Source organism: Theropithecus gelada, chromosome X, assembly GCF_003255815.1.
Source record: "Theropithecus gelada isolate Dixy chromosome X, Tgel_1.0, whole genome shotgun sequence".
NCBI classification, from domain to species: Eukaryota; Metazoa; Chordata; class Mammalia; order Primates; family Cercopithecidae; genus Theropithecus; species Theropithecus gelada.
The window spans coordinates 20,196,221-20,206,485 of record NC_037689.1 but is presented as its reverse complement, the minus strand read 5'-3'; positions in this window follow the sequence as shown (position 1 = coordinate 20,206,485).

Below are 10,265 nucleotides of genomic sequence, written 5' to 3'. Positions count from 1 at the left end.
GGTTATCATTTGGGGGCCACTCTCAGACCCTGGAGACCACGTTTATTCCTTGACATATAACTGCTTTCATCTTCAAACCAGCAACTGTGCATCAAATTATTCTTACGCTTTGAATCTCTGACTTTCTTCCTGCTTCTAGCCAGAGAAAACTTCACTTTTAAAAACTGTATACAGTTAGGTCAATCTACCCAGAATAATCTTATTTTATTTCTTTTAAAATTGTGGTAAAAAATACATAACATAAAAATTTACCTTTTTTTTTTTTTTTTTTTGAGACGAAGTTTCACTCTTGTTGCCCAGGTTGGAGTGCAATGGCACGATCTCAGTTCACCGCAACCCACAACCTCTCCCCAACCCCACCCGGGTTTAAGCGATTCTTCTGCCTCAGCCTCCCGAGTAGCTGGGATTACAGGCATGCGCCACAACGCCCGGTTAATTTTGTATTTTTAGCAGAGATGGGATTTCTCCATGTTGGTCAGTTTAGTCTCAAACTCCTGACCTCAGGTGATCTGCCCACCTCGGCCTCTCAAAGTGCTGGGATTACAGGCATGAGTCACTGCACCTGGCCAAAAATTTACTATCTTAAGTGTTTTTAAGTGTACAGTATAGTAGTGTTAACCACGTGCACATTGCTGTGCAATAGATCTCTAGAACTTTAATCTTGCAAAACTGAATTTTTATATCCATTGAGAAACAACTCCCCTTTTCCCCCATATCCAACCTTTGGAAACCACCATTCCATTTTCTGTTTCTAAAAGTTTGATTACTTTAGATACCTCATATAAGTGGAATCATGCAGCATTTGTCTATTTGTGACTGCCTCACTTCACTTCAAATAATGTCCTCCAGGTTCATCCATGTTGTAGCATGTTTCTTCTTTTCTAAGCCTGAATGATATTCCATTGTACATATACTACATTTTGTTTATCCATTCATCTGGCAATGGGCATTTAGGTTGCTTTCACCTCTTGACTACTGTGAATAATGCTGCAATGAACATGGGTGTGCAAATCTCTCTCTCAGATCCTGTTTTTTAATTCTTTTGGATATATACCCAGAAGTGAGGTTGCTGGATCATGTGGTAATACTGTTTTTAATTTTTTGAGGAATTTCCATACTGTTTTTCATAGTGACTGTACCATTTTACATTTCCACCAGCAGTGCAAAAGGGTTTCAATTTCTCCACATCCTCATCAATACTTGTTATTTTCTCTTTTTTTGATGGTGGCCATCCTAAAGGGTCATTTGCATTTCCCTGAAGATTTGTGATGTTGAGCATTGTTTCATATACTTATTGGTCACTTATATATCTTTTTTGAAGAGATTTGTATTGCAGTCATCTGCTCATTTTAAAATTGGATTGTTTATTCTTTTGTTGTTGCTGTTGAGTTGAAGGTCTTTATGTATTCTGAATATTAACTCCTTAATAGATAGAAGGTTTGTAAATATTTTCTCTCATTCTATAGGTTTCCTTTTCACTCCTTTGATTCTTTCATTTGCTGTGCAGTTTTTGTTTGATGTAGTTCCATTTATCTAATGTCACAAAGCTTTTCTCCTAGGTTTTCTTCTAGAAGTTTTATAGTTTTAGATCTTATGCTTAGATCTTTAATCCAGTTCAAGTGAATTTTTGTATATGGTGCAAGGCACAGGTCCAGTTTCATTCTTTTGCATGTGGATATCCAGTTTTCCCAATACCATTTTTTAAAGAGACTGTCTTTCCCTCATTGTGACACCTTGTCAAAAATTATTTGACCCTATTTTCTGGGCTCTCTATTCTGTTCTATTGGTCTATGTGTCTGTTTTTTCTTTTTGTGCCAGTGCCATACTGTTTTGATTACTATTGTCTTGTAATATAATTTGAAATCAGAAAGTATGATGCCTCCAGCTTTGTTTTTATCACTCAAGATTGCTTTGGCTATTTGACATTTTCTGTAATCCCATATTAATTTTATAATTAATTTTCTATTTCTGTGAAAAATATCATTGGAATTCTCATAGGGATTACACTGAATCTCAAAATAGCTTTGGTAATTATGAAATTTTAACAATATTAATCCTTCCAATACATGAACACAGGATATATCCCTACTTACTTGTGTCTTCTTCAATCTTTTTTATCAATGTTTTATAGTTTTCATTGTACCGATCTTTCAGATCCTTGGTTAAATTCATTTCTGAGTATTTTATTCTTTTTGATGCTATAGTAATTGGAATAGTTTTCTTAATTTCTTTTTGGGATAGTTATTGTTAGTATATAGAAATGCAATTGATTTTTGTATAATGATTTTGTATTCTGAAGATTTACTGAATTCATTTATTTGTTCTGATGGTTGGTGGAGTCTTTAGGGTTTTCTCTACATAAGATCATGTAATCTGCAAACTGAAACAATTTTACTTATTTCCTTCCAATTTGGATGCTTTTTTTTCTCTTACCTAATTATTCTGGCTAGGACTTTCACTACTATGTTGAAAAGAAGTGGCAAGAGTGGGCATTCCTGTCTTTTTCCTGATCTTATGGGAAAATCTTACATCTTTTCACTATTGAGTATGATGCTGCCTGTGGGCTTGTCATATATGGCTTTTATTATGTTGAGTTATACTTCTTCTATACCTAATTTGTTGAGAGTTTTTATCAGGAAAGAAGGTTGAATTTTGTCAAATACTTTTCTGCATCTGTTGAAACAATCATGTGACTTTTATCCTTTTTCTTAAAATGTGGCATATCACATTTATAAATATGCACATGTTGAATCGTCCTTGTATCCCAGGGGTAAATCCCACTTGATCATGGTGTATAATCCTTTTCATGTGATGTTGAATTCAGTTTGTTAGTATTTTGTGGATGATTATTGCTTCTATGTTCCTCAGGTATATAGGTCTGTAATTTTATTTTCTGGTAGTGCCCTTGTCTGGCTTTGGTAACATAATAATATTGGCCTCATAAAATAAGTATGGAAGTGTCCCCTCCTCTTTTTGTTATTTCAATCTCCTCTCTTTTTCTTTTAGTCTAGCTAAGGGGTTGCCAATTTTCTTGATATTTTCAAAAACAACTCCTGTTTTGTTATTTTTTTCTATTGTTTTTCTCTTCTCTGTTTCATTTATTTCTACTCTAATGTTTATGATTTCCTTCCTACTGCTATCTTTGGAGTTAGTTAATTTTTCTCTTTCTAATTCCTTAAGAAGAAAAGTCAGGTTGCCATTTGAGATCTTTCTTCTTTGTTAATGTAGGCAGTTACTCTATCAACTTCCCTTTCAGTACTGCCTTTGCTGTATCCCATAAGTTTTGGTATGCTATATTTTCATTTTCATTTGTATCCTGATATTTTCAAATTCCTTGCAACTTCTTTGACCCACTATTTTTTTAAGAGTGTGTTTTTAATTTCCACATATTTGTGGATTTTCCAGTTTTGCTTTTTCTGTTTATTTCTAGTTTCATTCTATAGTGGTCAGAAAAGATAGTTGGTATGCTTCAAATCTTCATAAATCTGTCAAGACTTGTTTTGTGGTCTAACATGTGATCTACCTGGAGAACACTCCATGTGCACTTGAGAAAAATGTTTATTCTGCTGTTGTTGGGTAGAGTGTTCTGTGTATGTCTTTCAGGGCCAATTAGTAGTGTTGTTCAGGTCCCCTGTTTTCTTATTGATTTTCTGTCTGGTTGATCTACCCATTACTGAAAATGGACTATTGAGATCTCCTACTATGATTGCATTACTATCTACTATTCCCTTCAATTCTATCAATGTTTACGTCATATATTTGGGTGATTTGCTGTTAGGTATGTATAATTGTTATGTCTTCCTGGTGAACTGACTCTTTTATCGTTATATAATCTCCTTTGTTTCTTATGAAAGATTTTTTTCTTAAATTTTATTTTGTCTGATATAAGTATGGGCACTCCTGCTCTTTTTAATTCACCATTTGCAAGCAATATATTTTTCTATACTTTTATTGTTAGCTTACATATGTCCTTATATCCAAAGTGAATCTCTCAAAGGGAACAACACACACTGGAGCCTACCTGAGGGTAGAGGGAGAGAGAAGAATAAGGATTGAAAAACTACCTATTGGGTACTATGCTAATTACCGGGGTGGCAAAATAACCTGTACACCAACCCCCCGTGACAATCAATTTACCTATATTACAAACCTGCACCTATATGCTCCTGAACCTAAAACAAAAGTTAAAAAAAAGTGAGTCTCTTGTAAATATAGTTGGATCTTGTTTCCTATCTGTTTAGCTACTTTATGTCTTTGATTGGAGAGTTTAATCTATTTAAAGTAATTACTGATAGGAAAGCACTTACTATTGCTATGCTGTTAATTCTTTTCTGTGTATCTTGTAGTTAATTTGTCCCTCTTTGCCTCTCTTGCTGCCTTTCTTCACATTGCTTTCATTTTCTTGCAGTGACATGATTTTATTATTTTATCATTTTCTTTTGTTCATCTTCTATTGGTATTTTTGTGGTTACCATGGGAATTACATAAAACATTATATATTTATATCAATCTATTGTAAACTGATAACAACTTAACTTTAGTCACATACAAAACCTCTACTTCTTTACACCTTCCTCCCCCTACTTTATGCTATCCATGTTACAAATTATATATTTGTATATTTTGTAGCCATTAACATAGCTTATAACTATAGTTATTTTCTTATTCTTTTTATTTATTTATTTATTTATTTATTTATTTATTATTATTATACTTTAAGTTCTAGGGTACATGTGCATAACGTGCAGGTTTGTTACATATGTATACTTGTGCCATGTTGCTGTGCTGCACCCATCAACTCGTCAGCACCCATCAACTCGTCATTTACATCAGGTATAACTCCCAATGCAATCCCTGCCCCCTCCCCCCTCCCCATGATAGGCCCCGGTGTGTGATGTCCCCTTTCCCGAGTCCAAGTGATCTCATTGTTCAGTTCCCACCTATGAGTGAGAACATGCGGTGTTTGGTTTTCTGTTCTTGTGATAGTTTGCTAACAATGATGGTTTCCAGCTGCATCCATGTCCCTACAAAGGACATGAACTCATCCTTTTTTATGGCTGCATAGTATTCCATGGTGTATATGTGCCACATTTTCTTAATCCAGTCTGTCACTGATGGACATTTGGGTTGATTCCAAGTCTTTGCTATTGTGAATAGTGCCGCAATAAACATACATGTGCATGTGTCTTTATAGCAGCATGATTTATAATCCTTTGGGTATATACCCAGTAATGGGATGGCTGGGTCATATGGTACATCTAGTTCTAGATCCTTGAGGAATCGCCACACTGTTTTCCATAATGGTTGAACTATTTTACAATCCCACCAACAGTGTAAAAGTGTTCCTATTTCTCCACATCCTCTCCAGCACCTGTTGTTCTTATTCTTTTATATTTTAAATTCTATACCTGAATTAAGTGATCTATGCACCACAACTACAGCATTACAGGATTCTGTATTTGTCTATATATTAATATTCACCTTTACTAAAAAGTTGTATATTTTTATTTGCTTTGCTTTTATATTGCTGTCCAGTGTCCTTGTGCTTCAATTTGAAGTACTCCCTTTTGCAGTTCTGGTAATTCAGGTCTAGTGGTGATGAACTCCCTCAGCTTTTGTTTTTCTGGGAATGTCTTTGTTTTCAGTTTATTTCTGAAGGACAGTTTTGTTGGATATGACATTCTTTGTTGGCAGTTTTTTCTTTATCCCACTTGCTTTTTGTCTGTAATGTTTCTTCTGAGAAACCCACTGATAATCCTATGGGTGCTCCCTTGTACATAAGGAGTTGCCTTTCTCTTGCTGCTTTCAAGAGTATTTCCTTGTCTTTGATTTTTGACAATTTGATTATTATGTGTCTTGGTATGGCCTCTGGGTTCATCCTATTGAAATCCTTTGAACTTATTGAAAATTGAATTTGCACATCAATTTCCTTCCTTAGATTTGGGAAGGTTTTGGTTATCATTTCTTCAAATGAGTTCTCCGCGCCTTTCTTTCTTCTTCTGGGACTCCCAAAATGCATATATTGGTCTAGCTGATGGTGTCTCATAAGTCCCTTAGGCTTTCTTAATTTTTTTTCATGCTTCCTTCTTTCTGTTCCTCTGCTGTGATCATTTCAAATGACCTGTCTTCTAGTTTGCTAAGTCTCTAGGATCCAAGTTGGGGAAAACAGAATCCAGTCACTTGGGCAGCCCCCGGAAAATCCAGAACATGGGATATACATTTCACTCTTCTCTTTTCCTCCTGAGATTGAAGCTGTAAACAAGGCATTTTCCCCAGATCACCCAAAGCTATATCAGCTACTGTCTGTGGTGTTAACATTTTTTTCGTGCTGCAACAAACCACTGAGTTTTATTTTGTTCCCAGCAGCCCCCAGCCATCCAAAACATGCCAGTTCTCTGTAAGCACTCTGAGTCAGATGAGACAGAAACCACTCCCTTGGGCAGCCTCCCAAAGGCAAGAACACTGGACATATGCTCCACTCTTCTCTCTCCTTCCCAAAAGAGAAGCCATGAGTTAGACTTTTTCAGGCAGTGGTGTTGACCTGTGCAGGCTTAGGGGAAGGGCTGACACAATTGAAATAAAACAGCTTTTCTTACCATTTCAATATGCCTGATCTTGGCTTTCACCTTGACAGGGGTACTGTGTCTTCCTAACTGTTTCTGTAATTCTCATAAAAGCTTTTGGACCATATATTGTTGTTAAGTCAGTGTGTCTGTGGGGCAACAAAGTCTAGGCTTCCTATTCAACCATCTTGCTGACATCACTCCAAGAATAGTCTAATCTTCCTTTTGAAAAGTTAACTGTGCCCTATAAGATAACCTAATCACAGGAGTGGTATCTTACCATATTACAATCCAGAGGGATTAGGGAAGGACGACCTATGATCCATCTTAGAATTCTGCCTGCCATGTTACTCTAAAACTTAGTATCTTAAGAAAATCAACCATTTTATTTGCTCATTGTTTTGTGGGTCAGTTGGTCAGTTCTCTGATCTGAACTGGATTGGCTGGAACTGATGGTCTAGAAGGGCCTCATTGATATGTCTATGGCCTCAGCTGAAATGTCTGGAATGGATAAATGACTAGGGAACATTGTATTTCATTCTCCAAGATGCTAGCTCAGGCTAGTTCATATGTTGGCAAAAGAGTTCAAAGCAACAAGAGAGTTAAGCCCTCATGCACAGCACTTTTTAAGTTTCTACTAGAGTCATGCTTACTAATGTCCCATCAGCCAAAGTATGCCACGTGGCCAAGTTCAAATTCAAGGGGCAGAGGAATAGACTCCATCTTTTGGTGGGTGGAGCTGTACAGATTTCATGGCCATTTTCTGTGATCTACCACAAACTCCTAACCAATGCATATTTATTATCAGCAATATTTTATGCCATGAAATCCTGATACAATCAAATTATTGGGTAGTCCCTTGAACTTCATTTTAACAGGATTTGACAGGTATTAATTACTCCCACATAAATTATACAGCAGAAGAGTTATTAACTTGAAATCTAGGCTATTCACCTTGCTTTTTAGCTTCTTTTTGGCTAGGGAAGACTTGGGTCACAACTCATTGAAAATTGCAAATAGCATTTACATGTGTATGGGTTTGTCAATTGATTTTATCACACTGGTATTTCTTGCCATCTTCTTGACATTAAGATGAACACTTGAAACCACAACAAACAAAATAAGAATATAAGAAACTCTTTCTGTTTACAGAAGACAAAATAGTTTACTTCATTACACTGTGGTGAAAAACAACTTCAAAGAAGTAACTACTAAAAAAGATGATGTAAAGCCAGTCATGAAAATAAAATTACAGAAAGCAGCCAAAATTTTTGGAGCAGAATGTTGATCCACTCTCAGATGATAAGAATGGGCTTATGCGAAGGTCGATTGATTCCAGAACCTATCCTAGAGGCACCAAGAACCTATAAACAATACCAACTGACTCACTTAGATCCTGAAGTATGCGAATAATTTAGGTCCTTCTGTTCAGGATGCATTATTCAGTTAACAAAGCATCATGAGACTGTAAATGCAATCGGATATAATTTGTGTAGATATATAACAATAATAATGGCCAATATGTGTTAAATAATTACTATTTGCTAGGCACTGATCCAAGTGCTTTGCCAAAATGAACTCATTTAATCTCAATAAGATCTATATGAGATAAGGTATTTCTATTATCAAACAAAAAACTGAGGCACAGAGAAGTTAAGTAATTTGCCCAAATTCACAGTTAAAAAATAGCAGTGCAGGCATTTGAACCCAAGAAGTCTGGGTTGAGAGCCTGTTCTTGCAACCACTATGCTATTAGATGTGGGTGTGTGTGTGTGTGTGTGTGTGTGTCTCAAAAGGCACACAAAAAAAGTCAAGAGTCATTATTTCAAGATAGTGGAATTACATGTGGTTTTATTGTTGTTTCTTTATTTAGCTGCATTTTCTATTTTTCCATAATGCATAGTTCTACTTATATAATCCTATTAAAGACTTTTAAAGATCATGCAATCACCTGCATTTTCCCATACTCTGCTTCACCTCAAAGAAAGTGTTCTTCAAGATCTTAGGCAGTCAAATGATCTCATCAATAACTCACGCTTTTTCCTCCATTCTGCTCTGCCAAGCTCTGTGTGTTGGATCTTGCCCCCGTGCTTATAGACTCAGTTAAAAGATGCTTGCCGTAACTCCAAGCATCACAACTTCATTCAAGGACAGAAAGAAGTATTGGTGATCAAACAGACAAAAAGGCTTTTACATTCAGTGACTCCTTTTATCAAAGCAGTCCTCTGAAGGACTTCCCTTTTATATATTGATCCAAACTGGGTCCATGTACATTTCTAGCTGGAGAATTGAATATCTAGTTTCCAGTTTCTATAGTGGAGGGAAGTAAGGGAGAAGAGACTTGGGCATGACTGTTGGGTCAGCCACAGGGGGTCTGCCACATCCCAAGACTAGTGGGATATATATTATTCTTCCTGAAGGGACTCAACAGACAGCTCATAAGGAGATGACAGCCAATGCCCTGGTCAGTTATTCAAGAGATCTAGGTTCTAGTTCTACCTGTCATACGAATTTACTGTGAGACTGAAGAAATCACTTACTTCCCTTCTCTGTGTCTCAGTTTACTTGACTTCAAAATGAGAGAATTGTAGTAGTTGATCACTAAGGTCCACCTAATAATACCGACAGTCAAAAGGTCCTGCCAATATTTATATTGTGGAGCAAGTCTGCAATAAAACACACTCACAGGAGAGCCCCTTATCACCTGTTTAGAAGGGGTAGGAAACAAGATGTATACATATTCAAAGAAACAACTGGCCCTATAAACACAAACCTCTGTCCTGAAGCAACAGAGTCATGTAGACTATTTGAGTCATAAGTGAATCATAAGTTTTACAAAAACAATGTCAATGCTGAGCTTGTGAATTGATGGAGATGACAAACCTGCTTAACAACAACAGTCATTCCTTCTAGAAGCCACCATTCCCTTTGGAAGCACCATTTCTAACATAGTGTTTCTCTCTAATTGAGTATCATTTGCATCTCTCTCTCTCTCTCTCTCTCTCTCTCTGTGTGTGTGTGTGTGTGTGTGTGTTTGTGTGTGGTCTTTTCATGGGTGGTCACTTGTCTTTTGTAGTGCATCTTGGGATTGGGTTGCTTGAGTTTTATTCCACTCTATTTCTCAGCTTCTCAGCTACCTTTCTATACTGCACAGGCTAGAAAGCTAAAACCACATTTTCCTAGATTCCTTGGTGATATAGTTTGGGTATTTGTCCCCTCCAAATCTCATGTTGAAATTTTATCCTTAGTGTTAGAGGTGGAGCCTAATAGGAGGTGTTTATATCATGAGGGTGGATCCCTCTTGAATGGCTTGGTACCATCCTCACAGTAATGAGTGAGTTCTCACTTTATTAGTTCCCATGATAAATGACTGTTTAAAAAGAGCCTGGCACCTCCATCCTCTCCCTCATTTTCTGTTCTTGCCTTGCAGTGGGCTCACTTTAGCCTTCTGCCATGAGTAGAAGCTTCCTGAGACTCTCACCAGATGCAAATGCTGGTGTCATGTTTCTTGTACGGCCTGTTGAACCATGAACCAAATAAACCTCTTTTCTTTATAAATTATCCAGCCTCAAGCATTCCTTTATAGCAACGCAAATGGACTACTGCTCTTGGCAGTTTGAATTCTTGATGTGAATTTTAGGCTCTGCTGACTAGATGTACTCAACTCATGTGAGTTTTGGAAAGTAGAAGTGAGACGGAGGT